The 13,281-nt window shown below is 40.5% G+C and overlaps 1 long non-coding RNA gene across 1 annotated transcript in view; it reads left to right on the top strand.

Moving 5' to 3' along the window:
* The window catches only part of LOC142361691 (uncharacterized), a 240,624-nt gene that overhangs the window by 1,206 nt on the left and 226,137 nt on the right, over window positions 1–13,281 (top strand). The window contains exon 2 of the long non-coding RNA XR_012764336.1: window positions 6,354–6,456. This is a non-coding gene — a long non-coding RNA (uncharacterized LOC142361691). The remainder of the gene's footprint in view (window positions 1–6,353; window positions 6,457–13,281) is intronic.

Here is a 13,281-nt window from a genome sequence, read left to right as displayed (position 1 = left end):
TAGCAAGAACATGCTTTAAATGCAGCCATTTGTACTGCAAGAAACAGGATGATGATTTCCCTTGAATTTAGCAGACTGTAAACCTATTTCTCTTAAAAATCAGTGGGGTTTGACAAAGCTGAATGATCATTTCTGGCTTAACCACAAATGCAGGTCTGTCATATGAGATGTTACAAAAGTCCTAATGTAGGAGGTTTGTTTAGTTTTGTTTGGTTCGGTTTTTTTACCCTGTTCTGTATGTAGTCTTACAACTATTTTGTACACACACGCGCGCACACATTTCTATAACATATTGAGCACTGTAAACCTCAGCACCTTCTGGCCTTGAACCAAATAATGTGACTGCACACCTATCATGTCATTTTTCTTCATATTTTTCCCCAAGCTGGGAGAAGAGGGTCAATAACACTGCTTGTTTAAGTAAGTTCAGGCTCATATTATGTCCATGTTTATGCCAGCAAAGTCATAAAGAAATGTACCTCTCATTGAGGTGGAAGGTGCTAAATATTGTGGTATTTTTTTTATTCCCTTGGGGTCGTTCATTTTATCATCTCAGGTTGATGAAAGCTTCATGTCCTTCATGAAAGAGCTTTACTCTCAGTGTAGTGACTTCCACTGGTCAGAGAAATAGAGATGTTAGGCACAGTTGGACGTTTAGACTTTTAGGGACCAGGTCACACACACCTCGGACATAGGGACTAAGAATTTAACTTGCAAAAATCTTCTGGCAGCAGAGAAAAGTCTGACCTGTGTGAGGTGGATCATCTTGCTGAGAAGAGATCCTGCAGCATTGTACAAGCTGGAGATTTTCATTCGGAATCAGATCTCATGAAACATGAGGCATATAAACTTAAGGTGTAGACCACATTTATAAAAGGGATTTTTTTAATATCACTTTCCAATGAATCATTAGTCTTTTACCTTCTTCTATCCAAGTATGAAGTGATAGAAAATCAATATCTGAAGGAAAGAGGACAGCTGGGAACCTGGAGTTCAATGTAGACATTTTGCATAATAGAGAGTTCTGTTTTTCAAGAAGGAAAGACAAGAAAAATTATCATGTGATCACTTTGCCTCCAGATTCAATTTTTTAAATGTATAACCGGAAATAGAAAAAGATGGATACTTTGGGGGAGAACTATCGAACAGCAAGGTGTCTGAGTGGCATAGCTGCATCCTGTAAACCTCTGCTTAGTTTCACCAATGGTAAAACCTGCTTTGACCCTCCAGTATAGGAAAATAGTCCTAACAGCCTGTCTAGTAAAGCAGAGAAAACACAGTGTCTCCAAGGGGCCTGTCCTGAGTAAGCATCCGGAATCTCAGAAAGAATTGAAGAAATCTGAAAGCAGTCAGACTTGATTTAATTCTTTTTCACTTCAAATCTCATTTCAGAAAATGATTAACGGGGTAATAGACATAAATGGCAAAGTCTTGATCAAGGGAGCAGCTGTCAGGGTACCATCTAGATAAATTAGGAAAAGAATGCTCCGGTTTCTGTGAAAGAAGACTAATGACATTAAGTCAAGATGAAATAGAAAGGAGCAGCGTTGCAGGCTGAAAATCATAAAAGACCAGCCTGCCCTGACAAGAAACCCTGAGAAAATTCTTGAACTGAAAAGTAACTGGAAATGCTAAGGAATGGCTTTCTGTAAGTGCTAGGTCTTGAAGTTACTCAGGACTGGAGATGACCCAGGCACCAAATTTGCTTTTCGGGACCTGTCAAGACAAGTGAAGGAATGTTCTGGAAGCATCTGAAACAACAGCTGTTAATAGCAGGCTCTACACACTGCAGGTGTTCTGCATCTCATGTGCTCATGTGAGTACAGTGGGGATCGGTCCTATCAAATCTGAAAGTCCCATCTAGAGGCAAGCAGACAGTAGATAAAAAGAGAGTGTGAAACCTATAGCCAGTAAATGTTTATGTAATTCAGAGAACCTGTTTACAAGAAAGCAGGAATGGCAGTCTCCTGGAAGGGGTGGTGCCCTAGCTGAAATCATGGGGAAACTTTGCAAGCGAGCTGAATGTATTTGTTCAAAGAGAGACTTCTCAGAAGGTAAGATTTGTCTTTAGGTGTACCAAAAATTATTTTTAAAAAGTAAGTTTAAAAAAAAAGACATATCCACTTCAGTGGTTAAAAGTGTACTCCTGGAAATCTAGAGTGTTTAAAACAAAACAAACTGCCCCGTTACTCAGAAAATGTTGAATTGTTGTTTAAGTATTGACTTAGTCTTCAAACAAACACTAGTATTCCTAACTAAAGGAGCAGATCTTCCATCGGAAGTCTCCTAGCTTCAGATTTAGATTATAATATAGACTAGCATTTCTGCAGCCAAGCACTTAGTGTGATCGGTACTAAAACTGTGTGAGATTAGCTAATGTACTTTTCTGTGATGTGCTAAGTGAATGCCAGGACGCAGCATTGTACCTGACTGCAGTAGCATGAAGTTATGCTTCAACAGCGTTCCATTGTAATGTAGGATTTTGAAGGCAGGGAGGCAGTCTCTGGAGTGTTGCACGTAAGCAAGAAATAATTTTTGAAAGTAGAAAATAAAGAAAGAGCTTGAACTGATGTTTAGAACAAATAAATGGGAGCAGCAAAACTTTTGGTATTAGTATTACACCCAGCCAAGTAACAATAACTAAATGAAGCATGTATTTAAAATTTGGTGAGAAGCTTTTGTACATTTTAGTTTTGTTTGGCTCAGCAGGTGTGCTGCACTTTAGACTTCAGTCTCCAGGGCTGTCAGTCCAGCAACTTTCACAAGCACTATATTCACTTAAAAGCTGAAATAGAAAAATAGAAGGGGATGATGTTAATAACACTTAGCACTTACATAGCCTTTTCCTTCCTTTCCTTCCTGAAAGTACAATGGAACCAGCAGTTAATTAACAAGTATTTTGTCTTGCATACACATGCAGATGTGTATCTAAACAACCTTTAAGCAAAGAGAATACAGACATGTAAGACCAACCAATGTCCAATTGCACATTTTCAAGGTTAAATATTGCAAAGCGGCATTTATGGTATAATTTCTCCCTGTAGTGGGTCCAGCTTGCGGAAACCAACACAGTGTATTTCTGCATGCAGGGCTCCTTCTTCCTTGTGTGAAGAACTTACTGTAATAATTTAGGATTTTATTTGATGAAGTGCCTGCTATAGGAAACCACTGGCGAGTTATACAAATGGGTGTATTGTTTGAGTAGAGTCAACATATGTAGTTAGGTTGCACAGATGCACCAGTTGTTCAAACTGCCAACAGCCTCTGTAGCAATTCTGCTGTGCCTGCTTCTCTCCATCAGCTCCAGCATCTACCCACCTTGTATTAGGCATTCTGATTATGGCCCACAAAGTCTTGCACTCTTCGACAGATAGATATCCATCTAATCCACTTGCTTAGAAAGTTCAAAGTCTTACAAGGAGAGAACCAGAAAAGAGAGGTTCAGCTGGCACTGAGAGAAGTGAAATCCTTTTGAGGAGGAGAAGGGGCAGACTGTAAGGATAAAACTACAAGTCTCAGACTTCACTTTTCTCTAGAAATGAGGAAGAAAGGTGTTGGCAGCTATGATGTGTTTTCAGTGTGCATTTTTCTGGTGAAAATAAAAGTTCAGTGGTGTTTGCAAAGCTGGAAGCAGACTCATAAGTCAATTTGATAATTAAAGAGCTCTTCTGAGCCCTTGAACTACCAAGGGCTATCAGTGCAGATCAGCCAGGATGCAGAGCAAAGTCTATGGGGGAACTGGCCATTTCACTCCTCTTCATTCTTAGGTCATTATGACTTTTGGATGACAAATCTGTCAGTTTTGCTATTTCCTCCAGTAACAGAGTTTTGGCGTAAGCTGACGCCTGTGCTGTATTGTACTCATGCACAGTTAGGTAACCAATGCATGCTCCATTTAAGAGAGGCACAGAAAGCTTCTCAAAGTTACTGCATTATAGTCTGTCTTTCTGTGCTGAGCTCAGCTGCTGAGAGCAGAGGAGGTGTGAAAAGTCTTGTTAATAAAAGGCTGTTTAGATTTCATTACTGTGAGCAGCCAAATCAAGACAATACAGACCTTGCCAATCCTCTGAGAATTTCAGTTCTCTCTGGAAATGCTTTCTTTCCTGCAGTGGATACCTTTCCCAGTTGAACCAGAGCTCTTCTCTGCTGCCTGTGAAGAATAGAGAGAACGGACACTCCCTAACGATTGCAGAGAATGGAGTGGGAAAGAGGAGAGAAGGAGCAGAAAGAGATGTGTGTTCAGGGAGGGGTCTTGTTTCTCCTACTCGCACACACTGAAGAAATATAATCCAGCTCAGCCTTCTGTTCCCTCTCCCGGCCTTGTTTTTAATACTAGGAAGGGAACTCTGAGTTGCAGGAGGAACAAAGGTGACTGGTGTGGAGGATGGACTAGATGTGGCTATCTGGCAGACTGTTGCAGAAATTACAGAAGCATTGGGAAAGGGCATAACTAACTGATTGGCCCATGGGATAGGCAGTTATAGGTTGGTTATGTTCCACTCATAGTTGGGGTTTGGGGAAGCTATATCTTATCAAGCTCTAGCATGGCTTTTGCACTGTGCCAAAAGCATCTTGTTGACTAAATCAAGAGAAGTCTCCTACCACGGCTGACCAGAAGAGAGCATGCAGTGAGCCACGAAGAACTTAAAAAAATATTCATTTCTTCTTCAGAATAGCTCTGGCCTCTGAGCAGTGAAATAAAAACTAAGAATTTCTGAAAGGAAGCTGTAGCTGCAGAGGTGCCTTTGGCTACATGACCAGCCCTAGTCCATAGACCGTTTGAGGACTTCAGTGATGTTTTTCACATCACTATGAAAGAAAAAATCCTAACCTGTGGAAGACTTGGCATGTGGTGTGGACAGGCCTTTTTTTCCCCAGATGATTAAACCTCTCCACTTTCATCACTGATATCCTTTGTTGTGGTCTTTTTAATGGTCAGCAAGTTTTACTTAGATATTTATTAAAGTTTTTAAATGCATAAGTCATAATGAAAGCAGATATAGGTCTCCTAACCATAAATGCACTTCTTCATTTTTGTGTCGGCATAAACAATCACCTGAATATACTGAATATATATACATACACACAGATGTCAAAACCCAGCTAGTAGTAAATTACATTAAATGGTTGCTGGGAAGCTGGGTCAGTCATTCACCATATATTCCACTGTGTTACACTTCCATTATAAATTCAAAGTAAATTACAAAGGTTAGTAAAATCTTACTTCACTTTTTATTTTCACGTGTCCACTTGGATTTTCTAAATAAATCTCAAATTTTACATGATTAATGACCTAACTTAACTGAAAGGAAAATTCTTCAGAGAAGAACGCATTTTAAATAGCACATTGCCATACACGTTTTGCATCATTACTGAGTGATAACATAATAGAGTTAATGAGTACCTTTCTACCTAGCATGACTTCTTTGCCATCAGGAGTAGAATTTAGTCCTTTTCATCTTCTGTTCTGTCATGATTTTTGCTGTTGTATTCGATGCCTGCAGTACCTGGCCCCATCAGGAGATCCAGAAGGGTGCTATTTCATTTATTGCGTCCCTACAATCTTTGCTGTAGAGTTACTTAACAAAAACATTTTCTTATATGAAGTGTTTAGTGGTGTAGTCATTGAAGTCAGTATGACTTTCACAATTGTTTTCAATCAGAAGAGGACTGTGACTGTGTCACCCCAGTAAAAGATGAATACTATGCCCTTTTAAGTAATGCATTGCATCTATATTTTTAAGAGATCATTTGTAAAAAATGCCCTGAAAAAGAAGGGGAAGAGAGGTGTGCCTGTTAGTGCAAAACTTACCTTCTGATTTGTGTTTCTGCTTGCAAGAGAAAAATGCAAAATGTAAGGTGTGTGCTGTATATTAACATTTATTCAAACTGTCTTCTGATACGTTGCCTTTCTGATGCTACATGGTATTCTACTGCACTGTTTCCCAGCACAATGGCTAATGTCCTGCTCTGAAAATTATCCATTAAAATTTTATCAATTTTGTGTTTTGGTGAGACAGTATGAGGAAGTGCCATTGGAAAATTAGATTCCTCTTTGACATCAGGCGCCCAGTCAGCAATCCAATCCCATGTGTTTTTACTGAGACATTAGGATTTGATATAATTTTGGGCAGAAAACATTTTAAAATGAAACAATTGAATTTTCTAGATGGTCTTGGGGACCACTTAGCTTAAGAGAATACACTTCCAAATCAAAAGCCTTTCAATCATTCTAAATATTATTTAGATGATATTTGCTTTATGTGTAGTAGCAGTTTGAATTTGTATTGAATGTTTGACTGGCTCGTGCTCGCATAGATGATGTATGAAATTATTATTTCATATTTTTCTAGTGTTTGCATTGCAAGTGACATCTGGCTGACAGGAACTTGGAGAAATGGGATACAAAGTGAATGCTGCAGTTACCACAGCATCATATTTATCAAAAGGCTTAAGGTTGGTCTGTCTTTGTTTAACATATGAAACTCAGGCAATGAATAAGAAACAGCACTATTTTTTTTTTAACTGAACTGCTTAGAAAATGAAGATAAATGAAGAAAAAATGTTAATGGTATTCTTTATTCTGTTCATTGATTAATTTATGTAGACAATCATGCATACTGGCTGAAAGACTTCTCAACTTGTTTGAAGGGGTTTTTTTGCTATTATACCTTTAAATTTTGGCTATTGTATAATTCATACACTCTATATCATAGAGATAGGGAAGTCTGAAATAAGCTACTATAGCAGTACAGTTTTCTGGCACAGTTTTCTTTTTAAACTTTAAGTATTCAGCTACCCAAGTCTAAGGGTGGGTTTAATTCTAATTGCATTATAAATTTGAAATGTACCTGTTGAAATACGGTCTTCAACCAAACTCTTACCTTAACAATTTTTCGTTAAGCTCCTGATGTGTCACTTGTCTAATTGTGAATTGTATCATGATAGAATGTAATATAGATTTTTAAAATTATAATATTTTACAGTTCAAAATGCGGTATGAAAATCTATTATTTTCTTTAGAAATATGAATTCAGCCTCTAAAAAAAAGCATTTTCAAAGTGTGTGCTGTTTGGGAGGAAGTTCTACCATAGTGTTACAGAAGAATGACAGAAGTGATACAGTGAAGTGACTTCTGGCCGTGTCCTGGCAGGGAAGAGGAGTTGGCTGTGTTAGACTGACTAGAAGGGTCTCTTGAACGCTCTTTGTCACTGTCTTGATACCATTTAGCCTTACTGGTTATTAATACTATGGACTCCATGTGAAGAAAACTCACCCCTACAGAACTCCCCCATTATTTCCCAGCTGTCGTGGGAAGGAAGGAACCTGGGGGCTGTTACACTTATGGATGTGGAGTTCAGAAGAGAAAGGCAAAAAGAAATTGTATGGAGATGGTAAGGTGAGTAGAACAGACTGGGAGAGGAAAAGTCTGCCTAAGAGAGACAGAGAGATGTCAGACTAAGTAATCCAAAAATAATTGCATCTGTACCGCTGCCAAATGATTTTCTGATCTATGAAGTTATCAAGTCGAGAGCACTCAACATCTTCCAGGACTTGGATCCTTCCTTTTAAACAAATAGAAAATCGAGCTTTGTGGTCCAATTCACAGGAAGAAAGAACTAACAGTGATTTTTCTTTAGGTCTGCAATTGCAAGGTCTAGTTGGGAAACTTAACCCAACCCCTTCCCACCACCACCCTGGAAAAAAAAAAAAAAAGTGGGGCAAGAAAGACAAAGAAAGCACTTCAAAATTGTTCAAAGAATTCCCCTAAGTCAACCTCAAGAGGAGCCCACCTATTTCTTCATGGTATAGGGAATTTGCCTGTCCTCTTTTTTTAGACATCACAGTGTGATTACCCTCCACTCTGCTATTTCCCCCCTTTTAAAAACACCTCCAGTTGATAAAGAGACTTATCTACTGCCATACTTGCCTTTCCTAGCAGTCATGAAATTTCATTTTTTTTATAGGGGGGGAAAAAAAGCCTCTTAGATTTTTTTTTTTTTGTCAGACAGTTGAACAAAGAATACCCAGATGTTGATCACTTCAGACCAGCAAAGAGTATCAAATTAGAGCATTCAGAGCAATATGTGTTCTGAGAGCAGCAATGACAGGAACAGAACTGATCAGAAGAGCGAAAGAGATGATACTGTAGCACAGCCTGCCATTGAGGCTGGTTTCCTAAGCATTGCATGGTGGTTCTTTGCAACAGTTCTTTAACCATGCAGAATGGTATATAGGATTCATTGGAATATGCTTTGCATATTTAGACGAAGATCAAAAAGTATGTACCTTGTGTTGGCTTAGGATGTTGTTGTAAAGAACTTGTCATATTGGAAACATTAGGTGCCTTATCACTTAAAAATATATATGTATATGGTAGGTGCTTTTGGAGCCTTTCTGAATGGCTTCTATTCACTGTTGCAATTCCCATGTGCTCTGATGGTTTGTTGTAGATGGAATATTGTATGCATAGTCCGCTTACCTGTTTTCCATGTTGTCATTTACTCTTTTGAACAATGATACCTTTTCTTGGGTTTCTCTAAAGCTCAAGAGACCTGATGTCAGTCATGCCTAAAACACATTCCTTTGTCCTTCTGCAACGATTGTCTCCCAACTCTCCTTGTCTCTTTCAGCTGAGGTGGGCCACTCCCCATGTCTCAAACTTTTGCTGTGTGTCTTTTCTTACTAACAGAATGATTCATATATAAAGATATACAAGGTATCTTGAACTACTTTTAAACAAGCCTGTAAGTCCTACTGCCACCTGTTGAGCTAAAATCACAGAAGTCTTATTTATTTTTTCACTTCCATTCAGCTCTGTGTGTTGTATTACACACTGTTACTACTGTTCTAGTTTCTTAGCTGATATTATTTATGACTGTGATAATGTATATTACGCTCGTATTTGTCTACTTCTCTGTCTGCCTAGTCACACACTCAGATTTTTATCAGCTTCTGGTTAAGATTGCTAGACTTCCTGTATGTCAACACAAACAAAAAGCAAGGAAATAAGTGGTTAAGTCATTCAACACCCCATTTAGACTACTCTCATTTGCTCTTTTTCTCAGTTTCAACTACCTCACTTCCATCATCCACAGTCCCTACATTTCCAACTTCATCCTGATTATACTAGTTTTCTTCTGTTTACTATTCAAGACAATATTTTTTGGCCTGCTGCATGTTTTTACACTTTCTGTCTTGAGTATTTGCACCCCAAACTAAGACATCATCATTAATTAAAAATTTTGAAAAATCTGTAGATCATGGTTATTTAATACATTACAGGTTCTAGGACTGAAGGGAAACTACCTAGCTGTAGAACTGATAGCCATAAGGCTGGAGATGTATGGTCTGCATTCTTTGTATTGAGATATTTTGGTAGAAAGCTTTGGGATAAAATTTTCAAAAGCACTGGTAGATTATATTTTCAGATCTATTTAGGGGCTGGAAAGTCTGGTGGTCTACCTCTAATATATTTAATCATTTTATTTCATACTTTTTTAATTTCATCATTAGAAATCTGTCCCTAAACTTTGATATGATATTCTCTGTTGTACTTACTGTTTTCTGGCTGGGTTCAGTCTTTCAGACTTGTACCTGAGCTTTTTTAGCATTATGATAGTAACTATACTGCTAGTACAATCAGCCAGTGTCTTACTACACCCTCAGTTAAGATTTCAGTTTCTCTTTAGAAATTTAATATGATCATTTATGCTCGGTGTAATATTGGAATTTTTATCGAAGTGATGGATCATCTCTTTAAGAGCTGAGGATCTGGGAAACACTTCATTACATTCTTTAATATTGTCCTTTGTGTGTTGAGTAGTGAAGCCATGCTTCATAATAGTTTGCATCTGTTTGACATTTTGATAGAATAATTGCTTTTTCTCCTCTCTGTATTAACTTTCTAAGGTTTGAGTTCTGTGTTCTAATTGTTGTGGTCTTTTTTTTTTTTTATAGTTTTGGTCCATATTAATCAAAATACACTTTATTTATAGATTTTTGGCTAGAATAAACTCATCCTGCCTTCTGTGCAGGTGATCACATGGCACTCAAAACAGAAAAACTTAATGTGGAAAGCTGATACAGTGGTGGTAATAGCTGTGAATTCCAGTGATATTTTTAGGGATGGAGAAAGTCCTGACTGTATGATGCTTCCAGTATATATGCGTAGAATAGCCATGAACAGATTGAAACTTATGGGTAAGAATTAGAGGCCGAGGCAACAACGGGAACCTTGTTGTTGGTGTCTACTACAGGCTGCCTGATAAAGGGGAGCTTATTGACAAAGTATTCTTACTCCAGCTACAGAAGGCATCGCGCTCACAGTCTCTCATCCTGCTGGGGGACTTCAGCCACTCCGACAGCTGCTGGAAAAGTAGCACGGTGAGCTGTAGGCAATCCAGGAGACTCCTAGAATGCATTGAGGATAACTTCTTAAGCCAGGTAATAGACAGCCCTCCACAAAGGATGCAATATTGGACCTTTTGGTCACCAACGCAAGTGAGCTCAGAAGTGACGTCAAGATTAGAGGCATCCTGGGATGCAGTGAGCACGCACTGGTGGAGGTTGCAGTGCTGAGGGATGTGGGTCAGACTAAGAGTAAGGTCAGGACCCTAAACTTTAGGGAAGCAAAATTTCAGCTCGTCAAGGGTTTAGTCAATATAGGACCTCCTGGGAAACGGCCCAGAGGGACAAGGGAGCAGAACAGAGCTGGCCAAGCTTTAAGGAGCCTTTCCATGGAGCACAAGAGCTGTCGATCTCCAGGTGTAAGAAGTCAGGCAAGGAAGGGAAGAAACCGGCATGGCTCAGTCAAGACCTGCTGGTCAAACTAAAGAGCAAGAGGGAACTGCACAGGCAGTGGAAGCAGGGCCAGGTATCCTGGGAAGAGTTATAGGGACGCTGCCTGGTTGTGCAGGGACGGGGTCAGGAAGGCCAAGGTGTGGATGGAGCTGAACTTGGCAAGGGATGCAAAGAGTAATAAGAAGGGCTTCTCCAGGTATGTCAGCCAGAAAAGGAAGGTCAAAGAAAGTGTAACGCCCATGATGAGCAAGACTGGCAAACTGATAACAACGGACGAGGAAAAGGCCGAGATACTCAACAAAATTTTTGCCTCCTTCTTCACTGGCAACCTCTCTTCTCACACCTCTTGAGGGGATGGACTGCAAGATGGGGGCCAGAGGGGTAAAGCCCCTCCCACTGCAAGAGAAGATCAGGTTCATTACCACCTGAGGAACCTGAATATACAGAAGTCTACGGGACCTGGTGAGATGCATCCAAGAATTCTGAGGGAATTGACTGATGTAGTTGCCAAGCCACTCTCCACGATATGTGAAAAATCATGGCAGTCAGATAAAGTCCCCGGAGACTGGAAGAAGGGAAACATTGCACCCATTTTTAAAAAGGGTAGAAAGGAGGACCCTGGGAACTACCGACCTGTCAGCCTCACCTGTGTGCCTGGGAAGATCATGGAACAGATCCTCCTAGAAGCTATGCTAAGGCACATGGAGGCCAGGGAGGTGATTCAACACAGCCAGCGTGGCTTCACCAAGGGCAACTCCTGCCTGACCAACCTAGTGGCCTTCTGTGGTGACGTGACTACATCAGTGGACATGGGAAGAGCTATGGATGTGATCTCTCTGGACTCCTGTAAGGCCTTTGACATGGTCCCCCACAACATCCTTCTCTCTAAATTGGTTGCATCCAGAGGGTAGTGGTCAACAGCTTGATGTCCACATGGAGATCAGTGGCAAGTGGTGTCCCTTAGGGGTCCGTACTGGGACCAGTACTGTGTAATATCTTCATCAACAACCTAGAGGGCAGGATCGAGTGCACCCTCAGCAAGTTTGCAGACAACACCTCCCATCCAGAGGGAGCTGGACAAGCTCAAGAAGTGGGCCAATGTGAACCTCATGACGTTCAACAAGGCCAAGTGCAGGGTCTTCTGCACCTGGATTGGGGCAACCCCTGGTATCGATACAGGCTGGAGAATGAAGGGATTGAGAGCAGCCCTGAGGAGAAGGACTTGGGGGTACTGGTGGCTGAAAAGCTGGACATGAGCCACCAGTGTGCGCTCGCATACCAGAAGGCCAACCATATCCTGGGCTGCATCACAAGCAGCGTGGCCCGCAGGTTGAGGGAGGGGATTCTGCCCCTCTGCCCCACCTTGGTGAGACCCCACCTGGAGTCCTGCATCCAGCTCTGGAGCCCTCAGCACAGGAAAGATGTGGACCTGTTGGAGTGGGTCCAGAGGATGCCACAAAAATGATCAGAGGGCTGGAACACCACTCCTATGAGGAAAGGCTGAGAGAGTTGGGGCTGTTCAGCCTGGACAAGAGAAAACTCCAGGGAGACCTTGTTGTGGCCTCTCAGTACTTAAAGGGGGCTTATAAGAAAGATGGGGACAGACTTTTTAGCGGGGCCTGTTGTGATAGGACAAGGAGTAATGGCTTTAAACTAAGGGAGGGTAGATGTAGACTGGATATAAGGAAGAAATTTTTTACAATGAGGGTGGTGAAACACTGGCACAGGTTGCCCAACGAGGCAGTCAATGCCCCATCCCTGGAAACATTCAAGGCCAGGTTGGACGGGGCTCTGAGCAGCCAGATCTAGTTGAAGATGTCTCTGCTCATTGCAGGGTGGTTGGACCAGATGCTCTATAAAGGTCCCTTCCAACCCAAACTATTCTGTGATTCTGTGATATGTAGGTGCCTGGTCCTTGTGTGTGGACTAATCCTTTTCCAAGTCTTCTGTGCAGATAAAGTTGGACTCAAAGCTCAGCAATCTCAACAGCCCTTCAGTAACAGCTATTTGGAAGACTAAAATCCTTTACAAACGTTGTTTCACCGTCCAAGAAGTTGACTTTGGCTCAGTTAGTAGAGACCCTGACATCTGAGAAACACAAGAGATCACATTTCATACCTAAAACAAAATGGGATTTAGATTGTTACATCCTAACCATAGCCATGTGGTTGGAGACTGCTAAATTCACATGAGAATGCCTGTCTGCTTTCCTTCTGACAAACCACTCTCTCTTTCTACCAGCAATCATTTCAGTATAATATATTTTCTAAGTAATCTTTCCTTGATCAACAGACTACAGTATTTTATAATTTTGTAGGTTTTGTTTCCTTCATGGGTGAATACTTCTGTCAAATTACATTTAATATCTATTAAGTTGGATTTTTAAAAGATCAGATGGCTTCTGTATCTCATTGTGTTGTTCCTCATAATTTATTTCTTCCAATTTGATGCCACTGCATACTTAGAACTTGATTTCTG

Source organism: Opisthocomus hoazin, chromosome 6, assembly GCF_030867145.1.
Source record: "Opisthocomus hoazin isolate bOpiHoa1 chromosome 6, bOpiHoa1.hap1, whole genome shotgun sequence".
NCBI lineage: Eukaryota > Metazoa > Chordata > Aves > Opisthocomiformes > Opisthocomidae > Opisthocomus > Opisthocomus hoazin.
The sequence above is the reverse complement of the archived record's forward strand: the minus strand, read 5'-3'. Positions and strand labels throughout refer to the sequence as shown.